The 16,785-nt window shown below is 40.9% G+C and overlaps 1 protein-coding gene and 1 non-coding gene across 2 annotated transcripts in view; both read right to left on the minus strand.

Moving 5' to 3' along the window:
* METAP1D (methionyl aminopeptidase type 1D, mitochondrial) overlaps window positions 1–16,785 on the minus strand; it is a 78,978-nt gene that overhangs the window by 45,137 nt on the left and 17,056 nt on the right.
* On the minus strand, window positions 16,509–16,580 carry TRNAV-UAC (transfer RNA valine (anticodon UAC)). The gene has a single exon. It is a non-coding gene; the product is annotated as a tRNA-Val (tRNA).

Below are 16,785 nucleotides of genomic sequence, written 5' to 3' on the forward strand. Positions count from 1 at the left end.
GTTAGAATATGTCTTTAATGTTCTTAAGTTACTGAAGTGAATTTGTATCTATAACGGACATTAAAAGCAAGCACTGTCCATTTTTTACCCCTAGGAAACTGATTTTTAGCCACAGCTTCAAGTTCTTACATATCTACATCTATTTGTCATGTCGTTCACAGCAAATCAAACTTATTTTTCCTTATAAATCTTCCTTTCATAGATGCCCATGATGTTATTGGTAAATGAAAGAGCAAATTGCAGATCACCTACAGCAAGCTACCATTAGAAACACACATAGGGAATTCACTGGCAGTCCAGTGCTTAGGAATCTGCGCTTTCACAGCGAAGGGCATGGGTTCGATCCCTGGTTGGGGAACTAAGGTCCCGCATCCTGCAAGCTGCGAGGAGTGGGCAAAAAATAAAAAAAACAAAACACACACACACACACACACACACACATAGAGGTTTGCACATGTGTAGAAAAAAAGCCTAAGTGAAGATAAGTACTAAGTTTTCCTGCTTAAAATTCTTCAATGTTTGTTAACTGCTTTTAGAACATTAATTCCAGCTTCTCAGAGTTGACATGGTCCTGGCGTGGTCTGGCCTCTGCCTACCTCTCACACTCCACTCCCCCTGTCACTCACGGCCAGCCAGCCACCAGGCCCCCTTTCTGTTCTCAGACATACTAAGTCCTTTCTCATCTCTGCATCTGCTCTTTCACCAGCTCCTCATGTCACTGGCTCATTCACATCCTTCAGGCCTCAGCTCAAATGTCACTTCATCGGAGAGGCCTTCTGGGACCGCTCTCTCTAAAGTGGTCTCCCCAGTTACTCACTACCTCTTAACTTTATTTCCTTCCAAGCACTTTCCCGTTGCGGAGTTATCGCATTTGTCTAATTGTGTCTTTGCATCTCCCCTATTAGGGTGCCTGCTCCACCAGACCTAATCCACAGCACCTACCACAGCTGTTGGGTCTGTCCCTCGTCCTGCTGTAGGTCTCTTCAGCCTGAGGAAATATTTAGTACTTTGCACTGGGATTTTCTTCTCAGAGTCTAATTTTCCCAATTTGGATTTCACTTTCTCTTCAAAAAAGCTAGTCACATGAGCAAACTCCAAAGTGGGTATAAAGTATAGCTAATTCACTTGCTACCTGAGAAGCTGGAGATGAGAAAACTTCACGCAAACGTCAGTGCAAATGACATCTGTAGATAAATTACAAATGAAGAAAATGATTTTTTTTTCCATTTCAAATGAGTTGGTTTAATTCCAAATGGTACAGAATTCAGGATAGAACAAAGACTTAAGAACACACTTTGGCAGGATTCTGGGCTGGGTTTACACGGATCTCATCGCTAAGGTAGAAATGGCTGAGAAGAACTAAAGATAAGATGAGCAACTCTATGATTTAAGGAAATGATTTTTGAAATTATAATGTAAGTCAGAGGGGAAAATCAAGTAACACACACATATATGTGCCTATATATGTATAAAATTATATACACACAGATATAAAATCAAATACACACATACATGTGCTTATATAGGTATAAAATTGTATACACATACATATATAACATCAAATACACACACATATGTACAAATATATATATTTGATTACCTATAAGTATAGGATGAGACTTGATGGCTAATTCTAGGCACAGAGGTATATGGTTTTATGCATTAGGTTGGGAGTACTCTAGTATTTACCATCCTCTCCAGAGCTGGCTCAGTGTCTGCATACACTCGACCATCAGTATGTGTTTGTTGAATGAAGGAATGAACCCATTCATTCCCAGTTCCTGGAGAGATCTTGGCATATCCAATTCATTCTTTTAGACCCCTTCACATTGCTCTCAAGGAGAAAACTGGGGTATAGGGAACCAATATGGTTACTGTTATAAGTAATAATTGTCTGCCCCTGCTCCAGAAACCTCATGTTTGCTTTCAGGACAAAGTAAATAAATATAGGTATTAAACACTCATCGCCTTCCCCTCAGGATGGGATGATGGTACAGAACTGGAGGCTCTTACTCCCTTGTACTTATACCAGGTCACCTTGCCTGCAACTGTGGTTTCATTACAGGGCCCCCAAATTTCTGCTCAATTGTGTGGTCATCCATTCATCTCAATATGTCTCAGAAACTGAAATAAATGTTGAAGGCACTAGGACAAATTTTAAAGATTACTATATTGTGAAAATGAGACTAAGATGTGAAAGCAAGAAAGCCTTTCTGCTTTTTGTAGCAAACACATTGTCTAAGTAGGCAGCTATGGGTTCACTGTGAAAGCTTTAAAAGCCTAACTTAGAAAAGGAAATATCCATGATGAGAGGGAGAAGGTTCTTCCATTAAATACTTAGAGTCAAAATATGGGGCTCTCCCTACGTAAGAACAGATCTCAGCAATGATCATCAATAGCTGCTAACATGACATAAAGAGAGATAACCAGCCATGTGCCTCCTGATGGAAGTATATGACATGACCAATGATGCATTTTAGCCCCCAGATTGAACTTTAATCTGATCAAACTTCAGGATGGAAGTGATGGAATTTACAGGAAATACAGGGGAAAGAAAAATGATAAATGACATCATGGGGATCCAATCAGAAAATCTAGACTGAGAAAATCTACAGAACAAATGGCCTAGTTTCTTCAGCAAATAAATCACAAGGGAAAGAAAGAAAGCAGGGAAGGGAGACCTCTAGATTAAAAGATTAAAGAGACACATCAATCAAATGCAATGTGTAGACTGTGTTTGGTTCCTGATGCCAACAAATCAACGGTGGGGGGAAAAAAGAGAGAATCAAGGAAATCTAGACACAGACATATTTGATACTAGGGAATTATTCTCTAATTTTGTAAGGTTTAATATGGTATATTTTTTAGAGTACTTATATTTTAACATTTTAGAGTTGCCTACTCAAATTTTTTTTTTTTTTTTTTTTTGCGGTACACGGGCCTCTCACTGTTGTGGCCTCTCCCGTTGCGGAGCACAGGCTCCGGACGCGCAGGCTCAGCGGCCATGGCTCATGGGCCCAGCCGCTCCGCGGCATGCGGGATCCTCCTGGACCGGGGCACGAACCCGCGTCCCCTGCATCGGCAGGCGGACTCCCAACCACTGCGCCACCAGAGAAGCCCCCTACTAAAATACTTATGGATGTAATGATATGTCTAAGATTTGCTTCTGCAAATAATCAGTGGATGAAGTGTATAGGGAGTAGATAGGGGTAGAAGTGAACTAAGAATGTTGAAGCTGGGTGATGGGTCCATGGAAGTTCGTTTTACCATTCTCTCTACTTTAGTGTATGTGTAAAATTCTCCCTAAGAAAAAGCTAAAATAATACAAGATTCTATCAGTTAACATAGTACCCATCAAAACACACCTACGCTGGTTTTCACGTGGTCCAATATTTACATCAGTATCACACCAGGCATTTATTAAAATGCAGATTTCTGAGCTCTGCCCCAGATCTACTGATTCAGAAAACCCAGGTGTTGGAAGCTGGAATCTCTAACAAACTAAATGATTTTTACACACACTAAAGTTTCAGAACCCCTGACCGGGCATTTTGTGCCAGGTTTCATTTCTCATTTTCCAAGTAAGAAAATCAATGAACGGAGATAAATTAACTGGCCAGAGTTCATTCTGAGACCCTGAAAGAATTGAGATCTTTGAGCCTCTCAAATCTTGACTTTCCAGTTTACTGTTCAAGCACCAACTGAGCAACATGGCCTCATTTAAAAATGTATTATCATTAGCTTTTAAAAGTTTGGTTCAAATTCACCAGAACCTTCAAGATTAACACACACACAACATAAGTATCACAGAGGTCCCATATAAGATATCTTTAAAAAGAGGCCTCTATCAGGATGTAAGAGATAGCTTGGCATTCTGATAAAAGTAGAGGTGTTCATGGCCAAATCCCTGAGATTTGGCTGAAAACCGAAAGCCCATTTTCATTTGATAGGGCCTCAGTATAAGGCATACAGCAGGGGGGTTACCTGCTTACCAGTGGTGAAGATTATGTGTCAGGAGGCCATGTCCTTTTCCATGGTTAGGGGTCTGGAGGCCAATTTTTATCTGCCCAGAGAGGTCATTGGTTGGGGGCATGATGTGGGTTTCTCAGAGCTCTTCTTGTTTGTAAAGACACTCTTGGCTTCCATGCTTGATAACGGCCTTTCAAAAGTAACTAGAGTATGAGGTGGGTACATTTTTCTATTTATCTAAATGGCTCACATTCACACTCCTCCCCCCTTTTGATATTAATCCAAGTGGCTTAATTTTGAATGAACGGGGGGTAGAATTAAAAATGGAGGTATACAAATCCTTTAACGAGCAATAACCAGTACCTTCACTTTTTCCCCAACATTTTATGAACATTTTCAAACATATAAAAATGTTCAGGGCTTCCCTGGTGGCGCAGTGGTTGAGAGTCCGCCTGCCGAGGCAGGGGACACAGGTTCGTGCCCCGGTCCAGGAGGATCCCACATGCCGCGGAGCGGCTGGGCCCGTGAGCCATGGCCGCTGATCCTGTGTGTCTGGAGCCTGTGCTCCACAGCGGGAGAGGCCACAACAGTGAGAGGCCCACATACCGCAAAAAAAAAAAAAAAAAAAGTTCAAAGAATTTTATGGTAAATATTCACACTACCTAGATCCTACAATTAACTCCTTACTATATTTGCTGTTTATCACATTTCTAAACATTCTATATCCATCTTTTTTTTTTCTTTTGGAGGCATTTCAAAGTAAGTTTCAAAGACAGTAACCCTCTCCCCCATATTTCAACACGTATAACATTAACCAAATATGTGTTTAGAATTCCTTTTTTTTTGTATTTTGAGGTAAAATACACATACTATGATATGAACAAATCTTTAAATCTTAAAGTATATCATTTGATGAGTTCTGACAAATGCATACACCTGTGTAACCAAATACCTATCAAGATACAGACTATTTCCAACATTCCAGAAGTTCCTTTTCTGCTCTTCCCAGCAAACCGCAATCTCACCCAGTACCTAAGGAAATATGTGATCTGATACTTCCACATCATCAGGGACTGAAATTATTGTAACACTTCCCAAGTAGAATAACTTGGGCCAGACAGAGATTAAGTATTTTTCTTAGATCACATGAACATGGCATGAGAACAAAAACCTCAGACCCTGAAGAGTTTCATGCTTTTCCCACTTGATTATATCCCAAAATTTCATTTCAAAAATTCTAAATTAAATTAAAATCTAATTCATGATTTCTGACTGTTTCCGAGCAAATAGACAAATTTTCTATAACCTTTTCTCAGGGCAAGCGTATGGGAATAGCTAGTATAGAGGAAAAAAATCATAAATGCATTTTAAAAAGAGACTAAAAATAATTCATATAGGAAATGCAATTAAGTTTAATTACATTGAATGCTAATACTCCCCCTGCAATCATGAAAACAAATGTTTGAAATATATTCTAACGAAAGGAAAAGCCCCTAGTATATTACACAGCTAAAAATAATACATTTGCTTAATATTTCCATTTTTATTACTACTTTAAATCTAATACAACCCAGATTTCAAAAATTAATGATTCTGTTCATTCTACTATTTTCTACTTATACAAGCGAAGGCAGTAATGTTACAAGGATATCCTTAGGATATCTGCAAACTACCCATAAACAGCAGTTTTTTTCTTATTTGTTTAACAACTGCTGTCATTCTTTCTGTAAGCAGCAATCACAAGATGTCAAACAAATTCTGCCTTGACTGACAGATGTCTCTGCTTGTTTTTATTAAAAACAAAAAATTTTCCCTGCATTAATCACCAACACTGGAGAAGTGGGGCACGGCTGGGATGTGCACCAGCCTCTGGGCAAGCAGAGATGCAGCACAGAAAACCACAGCGCAAACTCAACTACCCGAATACCAGAACACATTTTTTTTTAACTCCCTTGGGGACTCAAAGTTTTAGATTCCCTTAAAGGGAAAAGCAGGAGCATGCATGGGGGCAGGGTGGGATCATGTTTATCAGTCCTAACAGTTCATCTGGGCCTGGATCCAGGTAGTCTGCACGTCTAAATTTGATGAAATATAGGCGCCACCAGGTAACAGTAGTGGTCAGGGAGCTTGCCAGAAACCTGTAACTCAAAACTGAAAAATGAAATTAAAAGACTACTTTGGCCAGGCAATTTCTTTCTGCAGGATGCAATAACTGCAAACTACAAAGTTGAAAGAACAGACAATTCTTTGTATGTTTTAAAATTTCTTCTTCCTAAAGTGACACAACATCTGGGCCAGAAAAATAGACATAAATATTTTCAAACTTGTATTTCAAGACTGAACTGTAATGTTTCTGCAGAACTTCGCCTGTTCTTCCTCCTTTCTTCTTTCCCTTCCCACATTGTGCAGGGGGGGATTGGCTTACAGCAGGGAGCCCAGGCTGGCTGAGGTCTTGGATGTATCCGGAGGGCAGGTAGGAGGGGCAGTGGTGGCTGAGCAGACGCCTGACCCTGTCCTGTCAATAAACCTTAACCCCGACCTGCCAGGCCCCTGAGCCGGCTATTCTCTGTCTAGCCTCGTCTCTAATTGCTCTAAAAATGTCTCTTCATTTAAAAGTACCTTTGTGTAAACACCCCACAGGAACTGACAGTCATCAGAATTACCACACAGTTCTAGTTTTTAAGGAGTGCGAGAAAAGTCATTTTCTACCTCATTGTGGAAGGACTTTGAAAACAGTTTCAACTGCTGTGCAAAACAATACGCATCATTCTTTTAGCTGCCTCTGCAGGTGACATTAGTTTGACTTTTAAGACTGTTTACAGTGAAATGTTTGATCTTTTGATTAAGTTATTTGAAAGTAAAGATGGATACGTGATTCTCCCCACAAAACTAGCCTACTCCTGAGCGCCCCAGACAGGTAAAGCTGAAGTCCTGTGCTTCTCATGCATATGATGAGGCTTCCCTATACATTCTAAAAGGACCCATACTTTTTAATCTAAACATGAAAATCCAAACCAAAAATTAAAAATGGGAAGTGGAGAGATAAGAAAAGAGGCTTTGGAATGAAGTGGATTTCTTTTTTTTTTAAATAATAAAATTAAATCAGCCTTGCAGATTAGTATAAAACACAAACTTCTTTTTACTGCTTTGTGGCTTAATTCCTTATTTCCTTTTTCTTTGTAGTGGTAAAAAAATCACATAATTTACTAGGACTCCTTGGGAGCAATTCCTTAAATTATTTCTCTCCTACTGACATATAATAACATAATGGGAAAGACAGTTATTGTCAATTTTATAAACGGAAACTAGACTTGAATTTTGCAAATCCCAAGCTCTGTTCTGACTGGGTGCAGGTTAAATTCTGCCTTTTAAAGTATGGCTTATTTAAACAGCTCAAATTAAATAAATTATTTTCTCTAGTAACTTATTACTAAGCACTGACAAAGTAAAAGAAAGTCCTCCCTCCCTGTTCCATTTTCTCCACATTGCTTATCACCTTCTAAAATACTCTGTGATTTACTTAACATATTTATTTATTGCCTATCAATGCAAGCTCCTTGAGGTAGGGATTTTTGTCTGTTTTGTTCATTGATGTGCAATAAACGACTAGAACAGTGACACATGGCAAGCCCTCAACAGTCTCAGAATTAATGAATAAAAAGTTGAACAGATTAAGCCAACACTCTTAAATGAAATCAGGGAATTTATCTTATTTCTACTTATCTACCTTATCCTACATTCAGTAAATTAAGCAATCTTACAGTGGGCATGGAAGAGGACTGCATAGGCAGTCTTTTTTTTGGCTTTAATCAACTACCCAAAAGCTTTTTCTCCCCTCCTCAACACCAGTTAAACTGAAAGGAAAAGGGCTTCCCTGGTGGCGGTGGTTAAGAATCCTCCTGCCAGTGCAGGGGACACGGGTTCCAGCCCTGGTCTGGGAAGATCCCACATGCTGCGGAGAAACTAAGCCTGTGCGCCACAACTACCGAGTCTGCGTGCTGCAACTACTGAAGCCCGCGTGCCTAGAGCCCGTGCTCCACAACAAGAGAAGCCACCGCAATGAGAAGCCTGCGCACCTCAACGAACAGTAGCCCCCGCTCAACGCAACTAGAGAAAGCCCGTGAGCAGCAACGAAGATCCAGTGCAGCTAAAAATAAAAATAAATAAATAAATTTATTTTTAAAAATGCAAGGAAGAAAAGCCTTGACATTTCAGAGTTGAAATAGATCTTAGAAACCAATTAAAACTGAGGTCTGACATGGGGAGGGGGAAGGGTAAGCTGGGACGAAGTGAGAGAGTGGCATAGACATATATACACCACCAAATGTAAAATAGATGGCTAGTGGGAAGAAGCTGCATAGCACAGGGAGATCAGCTCGGCGCTTTGTGTCCACCTAGAGGGGTGGGATGGGGAGTGGGGGAGAGAGACGCAAGAGGGAGGGGATATGGGGATATATGTATATGCATAGCTGATTCATTTTGTTATACAGCAGAAACTAACAACCTTGTAAAGCAATTATACTCCAATAAAGATGTTTTAAAAATAAAATAAAATAAAGATACTGAGGATATAGTTAAAAAAAAGACAACTGAGGTCTGAGCCTTCAGAATTCCCCAGAACATGCAGACTCCCAGGCCCCTCTCCATACCTACTACTCAGAATCCCTATGCTCAAGTAATTTATTGCCTAGAAGGGAAAAAAAGATAGACCGATTAACCCATGGTTACAGTACAGCACTAGAGGTACGCTAAGGATGCTGCTGGAACAAAGAGATGGTGCATATCAATCAAAGTGTACTTGAGATGAATTTTAAAGAATGAGCATAAATGTAGTGCCAGATGAGGACAGTCGTGGTATATGCATTTCACACAAAGAGTAGTCTTTGTAAAATCTATAGGTGTTATGGCTTGAGGGAAGAGTGCCCATCACAAGATTAGAGATGCACACAGGGTCAAACTATGAAGAGATTTGTGTTATAAAATAAGGAGTTTAAAGAACTGTGGGAAGACATTAAAGACTCTTGTGATTCTAAATGCACAATACAGTTAGAACCACTGGGATAGCCTATCTCTAACTCTAGAGGACAGTGAGCTTTGGGAAATGAATAGACAGAGAGATCAATCAGCAAAGGAATGGCAGCTGAAGCCACAGGCTGCCAACTAAGGGACCTGCCTAAGGTCACATGGTGTTATACCCAGAGCTGAAGTTACCACTCCTTATTTAGTTTTATGGTCCTACCTCTGCACTACTTATGGAAGTATCTCTTAAGTGAGCCTCTTATCTCAGATAAAGAAAAGATTTCTAATACAATTTATCTTATTTGTTGTATCTTAATAAGTTATCCTTCAAACCCTGACTGCAATTTATTATTAGAGTCCTTACATCCTCATAAATCTGACCATAGCCACGAAGTCAAGTTGATCACCTTGGTTATCCGTGACATGAAAGTACTCCTTATTTTCCAGAGGCATCTATTTTCTAGTAACTTTCTTTTACTTCTTTTCTTTTTCTTTTAATCATCACAGTAAGTCATCTATTTCTGTTCTTAATAAGCAGACACAAGTTTACAGGACTCAATTCCATCTACTACCCTGAGTTTTCTCATTTCAAACATCAATGGCAATTGTACCTCCCCCACAGGACATTTCTTATTCAATGACATTAGAACCATCTACAGGCTCTCTTCTCTTCAGTGTTAGAAAAAAGAAGTAATTTGTAGCTAGAATCTCAATTAAACTTCTGTTTTGTACATAAACAAACTGAAATTTCCCCTGGAGTTTTTTAGACTTCCTTTTAATTACTCCCTTGTCTTGTCTTGGGTTAATATTAAAAGGTTTTCCCTTATATCCAAGTAATGATGCTAGTCTTGGCGAGATGACTCAGTTTCACTCATACAGCAAATAGTTATTTAGTTCTTACCCTCTATAGAAACTTGTGTATTTACTGGGAGGGGGTATAGGAATTATTCATACTCCTATCCTAGCAGACTTGATAATCCACTGGTGTGACAAGGTTAGTGTGAAAACTATTACAAATGTAACAGCCCATGGCTCACACTAAGTGTCTGTGGAAAAAATGATCGTCTCAGCATGCATTCCAACCTCCTCCTCAGTTGTCTTCTGTACTGTGGAGACTCAATAGCTGAGAACTATGTGTCCCAGACTCCCCAACATCAAGGTTCTACATCTGAATTTCACCTTACCAGTTAGAAACTTTCATGGGAGATCTGAAGTGGGGAGTGTGATGGTGGCCTCATTTTTGCTGCTTCTGCTATTCTTTCTTCTGCTGGTGAGCACGATGGGGAAATGTAAGGGTTTTCTGAGCAGCATCCTAGCATCCCACATCGGCTTTGTGAGTATTTAGAAGCAGTTGGAGGTGGTGGCATCTTAACTCACCTGGTGGGCTGGTTCTGGAGAAAAGGAGGAGTTGTTCTGGAAGTTGTTCCCGCACGCTCCGCCAACAGGCTGTTTCTTTAACCTCCCAACAATTATGGACACCCAGTTTCCATGTTAAAGGCACTTCTGCTTGAAATAGCCAGAATGACTTCAGTTTCCTGCAACTTCCCCAACTGGTAGGGTTCCAATATTGGTGGAAGAAAGGAAGGAAGGGAGGCAGACAGGCAAGACGGCAATTATTAGGGAAGACCAAGAGAGGCTCTATAGAGAAGGTGGTGCTTGACGCAGCCCTTGATATACAGAGAGGCTTTTGACAAAAATGAAGGGCAAAGGAACAGCATAATAGGCTGAGGGTAAAGCATGAACAGAAGTGTAGAGTTATGAAAGGCCGGAGTATATGAAGTGTCGAGTGGTTTTGTTTTTGCTAAAGTATTGAGTATGCTTATTTGGAAGAGTAAAATAAGACTATATTCTGAAAGGTTTAAAGAGCTCAGTTTAGATTTAATTAAGCAAATTATTAAAGAATTGCTCTTATATGAAAAATATATATATATGAAAAGGAATATATATATATATAACTGAGTTACTTTGCTATACAGCAGAAATTAACACAACATTGTAAGTCAAGTATACTTCAATAAAATTTTAAAAAAATTACTCTTTAGGGAAGTTAAAAGGGTAGAATGGATTGCAATGGAGAATCAGGATATTGCACAGTTAAGCGGCTATTACAAGAGGACAGATGAAAAGTAATGAGGGATTAAACCTCTGTGGTAATTTAGGGAATGTAAGAAAGAGGAGGGACACCAGAGACTGCAGAGGTATAATTTACATAACCTGATAATTGGTTAAATACATACTGATTAGCGGAAAGGAGTCAAAGATGACTCTGATGACAGTGGTGTCATTAACAGAAAGGGGAAAGAATAGAGGATAAGTTGGTTCTGGTCTGGGGAGGACTTCGTTTGGATTTACTGAATGTCAAGTAGCAGCAGGACTCTACGTGAGGGTATCTGGAAGGTATTTGGAAAGGAGGGTTGGTGCTGAGGAGAGAAGTCAACCATACTGGATCTGGAAACTTACCTCAGAATCTGATGATACTTTAAAGTATTAACTAAAAGGTAATTACCCATAAAGGCTTCCTACTTCTCTAGCTATTCCTCAGCCTCTTTTGTAGGCTTCCCTTCCCTGATTACTCCTTATATATCAGTTTTTCTCAGGGTTCTGTCCTTACTCCTCTTCTTCTCAAGCTACTACCTTCCCCTAGGGAGCTTACATATGTTCCGTCACATAGCCACCACATGTTCATGACTTCCAAATCTGCATCTCTAGCCCAGATCCCTTCCCCAAACTCTCCCGACCTGTTCATCTCCTCTGCTTACTGGAAATCTCCATTTGGCTCTCTCTGGGCACTTCACACTTAACACTCGCCATGTTAAATTGATCATATTCTCTTCCAAACCTTGTCCTCCCTCCAGTGTTCGCTATGAATGGTACCATAATCCACTCAACTGCCTAATCCAGAACCTGGGAATCAGGGGGTCCCCCACCACTCATCCTTTTCCATCATCCCCATCCCCAAATCCAAGCGACAACCATTCTGTGAGTCTACCTCACCAACAGCTCCTAAAACCATTCACTTCTCTCCACGCCCACGACCCTGGTCCAAGCCACTGTCATTTTTTGCCCCAAATGGTTACAAATGCTTCCCTACTGTTCTCTCAGTTTCTAAAGTCCTCCTCCAAATCATTCTCCTCCCTGAAGCCAGGACGATCTTTATGCCATGCTGCTTTGAACCTGTTCCTCCCTGCTTATCATCTCTCTCACTTTCTCATTCAATGGCCCCATCAGGTCACCCCATGGCTGAGCTGACCCACAGCAGCTTGTCCCCATCCCTTGCTCAGAGCTTCCACTCAGTTTGTCTTGTTTTTATTTTCTATTTTGAAAATAGTACAAAGGGAAACAGTGGTACAAAAAGTTCCTACACATCCTTCAATCAGCTTACCCTAACGTTAACATTGTACATAACCAGAGTTTTACCATCCAAAACAGGAAATTAGTATTAGTAGATTAATATGAACTGAAGTATGGATCTTATTTGAATTTCACCATTTTTTCTACTAATGTCCTTTTTTCTGGGCCAGCCTCCAAATCCAGGATTCCACAATGTAATTAGTTGTTAAGTCTTTTTAGTCTTCTACAGTCTCTGGCAGTTTCTCAGTCTTCCTTGTCTTTCACGAGCCCACTCAGATTTTTAAATCCCCCATTCTTTTTTTTTTTTTTTTTTTTTTGCGGTATGTGGGCCTCTCACTGTTGTGGCCTCTCCCGTTGCAGAGAACAGGCTCCGGACGCTCAGGCTCAGCGGCCATGGCTCACAGGCCCAGCCACCCCGCGGCATGTGGGATCTTCCCGGACTGGGGCATGAACCCATGTCCCCTGCATCGGCAGGCGGACTCTCAACCACTGCGCCACCAGGGAAGCCTCTAAATCCCCCATTCTTATACAGAAGCAAGCAACCATGGATTTCCAGATGTCTGAGAAAGTCTCTTATATAAAATATAAATACCAAAAAACAAAAACAAAAACCTCAGAGGAAACAATATATAGAGAAGAAAATTTCTAGAAAATTATTAATAATGTACTCAAGAAACCATGGTGAGTATATTAATAATATACTCAAGAAACCATGTTGCAACCATGAAACAAGAACAGAATACTATTTTTAAACAAAACTTTAAGGGAACAAAACAGACTCTGGGAGATTAAAAATATGACAACAGAAAGGAAAACTTCAATAGAAGGGGCAGAGAATAAACTTGAGGATCTCTCTCAGAAAGGAGAACAAAATGACAAAGTTCAGAGGGGACCTGGGCATTAAAAGAACAACCACACAAATGAACATATGATTTTAAAATGTGGTATGTATTATGAAAGAGAAGCCTAGGTCACAATGAGTGAGTATACTGGGGGGTGGAGTACAGGGGTGGTAAAGAGGGTCAGGAAATCCCTTTGATGAAGCTAAGACCTCAAGAACAAGCAGGACTTAGCCAGACAACAGCTGGGGAAGAGAAGTTCATGTGCAAAGGTCCTGGGGAGGAAAGGGCTTAGGGAATGAGAGCACCTGAAAAGCAGGCCAGTAGACAGAAATGGAGGGACTGGAGAGTTGGGGTGATAAGACAAAGCCTTGGAGGTCAGGATTTTCATGGTGAGTGCAATGGGAAGCCGAGGAAAGGTTTAAGAGGAAGTGAAATGATCCAATGTGCTACTTAAAAGGCCACCTGAGTGCAGTGTGGAGATGAATTAGAAGAAGTAGTTTAGCGACTATATAACAGACTCTCTCATCTTATGGCTGTATCATAATTTAATCATTCCTCTATTTTATTAGACATTTTATTCCAGTTCTTCGCTAATATGATTAATACTGTAATAGACATCCTTAAAATGAAATCTTTGCCAGCATCTCTAGTTATTTTCTGAATATAGACTTCTTGAAGTGGAATTAAATAATTGAGTTAAAAGGTATGAAAATTTCTGACTATTTTTTAAAAGTTATCTTTAAAAGAGAAAGATTTTGATCATTACATATGAGAAACCTACTTCACAAAATGGATATCTTCCTACTTATTCAGTTAAATGATATCAACAGATGATTACTTAAGATGAAAAACTTCCATTTGTATGTAAAAAGCACTCCATTTATTTGTTTTTTAAAAATGGTAAGCACTTAACATCATCAAAATTGATACTGTCCAACTTCTTGGTTGGGGTGAGCCACATTTAAGACAATCAACACGCCAGCAAGCATTTGGGACATCCTAAAATAACCTTAAAGTAATGTAATCTTCTAAGGGTCTGTTTGTGGTTTAACTTTTTTATAACAATACTTTTTTGTTATAAACATATTCACGGGCTTCCCTGGTGGCGCAGTGGTTGAGAGTCCGCCTGCCGATGCAGGGGACACGGGTTCGTGCCCTGGTCTGGGAAGATCCCACATGCCGCGGAGCGCCTGGGCCCGTGAGCCATGGCCGCTGAGCCTGCGCGTCCAGAGCCTGTGCTCCACAACGGGAAAGGCCACAACAGTGAGAGGCCCACGTACCGCAAAACAAACAAACAAACAAAAAACAAAAACATATTCACAAATCTGAAAAAATGCTTTGTTAGACCGTGTTTCCCAGTGATGCGCCTGGTCAGGTTCTATGGAGCAGAGCTGTTTTGCTCTCTCCATTTTCTCCTCCCATTCTCTCACAGGTGGCATCTTTCACACGCAAATTTACCTCTTTTGGTCCTCATCTCAGCATCACCGTACGCAAGCTTTCACCTCTTTACCTAGTTCTTCCTACTCGTTCTGTCTCCTTGTATACAGACTCCCTCACCCTCAAGGTCTTACATATTTATTTTCTCTTCAACTGATGTGATCCTTTCTCCCTCTTTCCCCCACACCCCTTCGCTCTCACTTTCATCTCCCCCCCAACCCCCGACTCCTCAGCCCTCTCCTCTCTCCTCTCACACACTCCAACGACTCCTTTCCTGGGTCCTGGTTCGGGCAAGGGCTGTTGGTTAGAAAATCTGCCAAGGTGGCTGAGAAGATAATTGGGGCAAGGGTGGGGATGCAGATGCACGGATGCTGGGCATGAGGAGACCAGGTGGTCAGCCAGGGTTTCCCAGGCCCCTGTGGCAGGAGGGGGTAGGCCTGAACTAAAGGCTGGGGCCGCCAAAGCAGGGGACAAAGGCCGAGTCCTGCTGATCGCCAGCCGGAGCACACACACTTCAGCCACCCAGAAGCACTCCGTGGCCTGGATGGGGTCTGAGAGTTGCCAGTTGGACATACTGACCTAGACAACCAATTAAGGCATGTTCAAGGTCTGCTGAACAGAACAGTCTTTTAAACTAGGCTAAATCCCCTCTTCAGGGTTGCTGATTCTTCTCCCCCTAAATTTTCCAGATTTATAATCATAGTAAGAACTAGAAGACAAATCAGACAAGGGTACTGAAAAATCTGATGTACACTGAACATTAGAGTTAATGTACTTTTGGAAACAAACCAGGTGCCTGGTGAACACCGAGGGATCTAGGAGGTATGCTTGATGAGAATCTGTGCTGGGAAGGAATTTAAGATCAAGGTCAGGAATGATTAATATGCATGAAGGAAGTCATCAACATTTAAGGACAAGCAGTATGAATCTCATTAAATCTTCAATCGCTTCCTATTGCCTGAAGGAATTGGTGATAGTCTAATGATTAAAGCAATAACATTAAAGTAGAAAACAGTATTAGAAAATTAATCTGACTTTTATAAAAGAAGCTAGCATGAAGCACCAATCCACCTAAGAGACTTGACAAGACCCTCCTCAGCAGCTGTGATTTTTCTCTACTGGTGAAAGAGACTTCTGGGGGCTTTCTTTTTTTTAATCGAGGTAATTGATAATCTTTCACATGCTTCCCAGTGGGCCATCGTACTGCTGTCTGGCTGTTTGTCATGTCTCCCACTTACTCACTGTATCACCAGAACGCACCTCCCTCGGCCCCAGCCTTCTCCTGCTGTGTCGCTCACTCACATTTCTGATTGCAGCACCCCTGTGCTCACTCGGCAATACCCTGAACAGCTGCTATTCACGGAGCATAAAGTAGGGGAGAAATGACAGAAGACAACAGAGAGGAGCTGTTTTTGTAACATCAATTCTTAGAGGGGCTGGTTTTCAGCTGGACCAGCCAGTTGGCAGGGAGTCCGGTGAGGGTGTTCTTTTCATCCGTGACCTATTTCTATTTGATCTTATAGGAAAATCACAATCTTACTGATGACAGAGACAGGGTATGTGAGGCCCCAAATTCAGAATTATCACAATGCTGAATAGAAGGATAAACAAGTGTGATGTGCAGACTCCAAATGTGAGAGATAAAAGGATCTCAAATGTTCATTTTCCTAAGTTAATATTTCAGTAATTAATAAGCTTTCTCTCGTAGATGTGGAAGGAATTTTTAGAAATCATGGTCCTGTTACTAGTAGCCCTCCTTAGGGAAAAAGTCATTTTAGAAATGCCAGTTCCATCTAGATGGTGGACTGTGAGTGACTTTTACTTTCTTCTTTATACTTTTTTTGTTTTTGTTTTTGTTTTGGTGGCACCACTCAGCTTGGGGGATCTTAGTTCCCCGACCAGGGATTGAACCCAGGCCACGGCAGTGTAAACGCCGCGTCCTAACCACTGGACCACCAGGGAATTCCCTCTTCTATATACATTTTTATAATATCTTTTTAAAAAACATAAATTTATTTATTTGTTTTTATTTTTGGCTGCGTTGGGTCTTCGTTGCTGCATGCAGGCTTTCTCTAGTTGCCGCAAGTGAGGGCTACTCTTCGTTACAGTCTGTGGGCTTCTCATTGCAGTGGCTTCTCTTGTTGTGGAGCATGGGCTCTAGGCGCGT

The sequence above is a fragment of the Lagenorhynchus albirostris genome, chromosome 6 (assembly GCF_949774975.1).
Source record: "Lagenorhynchus albirostris chromosome 6, mLagAlb1.1, whole genome shotgun sequence".
NCBI lineage: Eukaryota > Metazoa > Chordata > Mammalia > Artiodactyla > Delphinidae > Lagenorhynchus > Lagenorhynchus albirostris.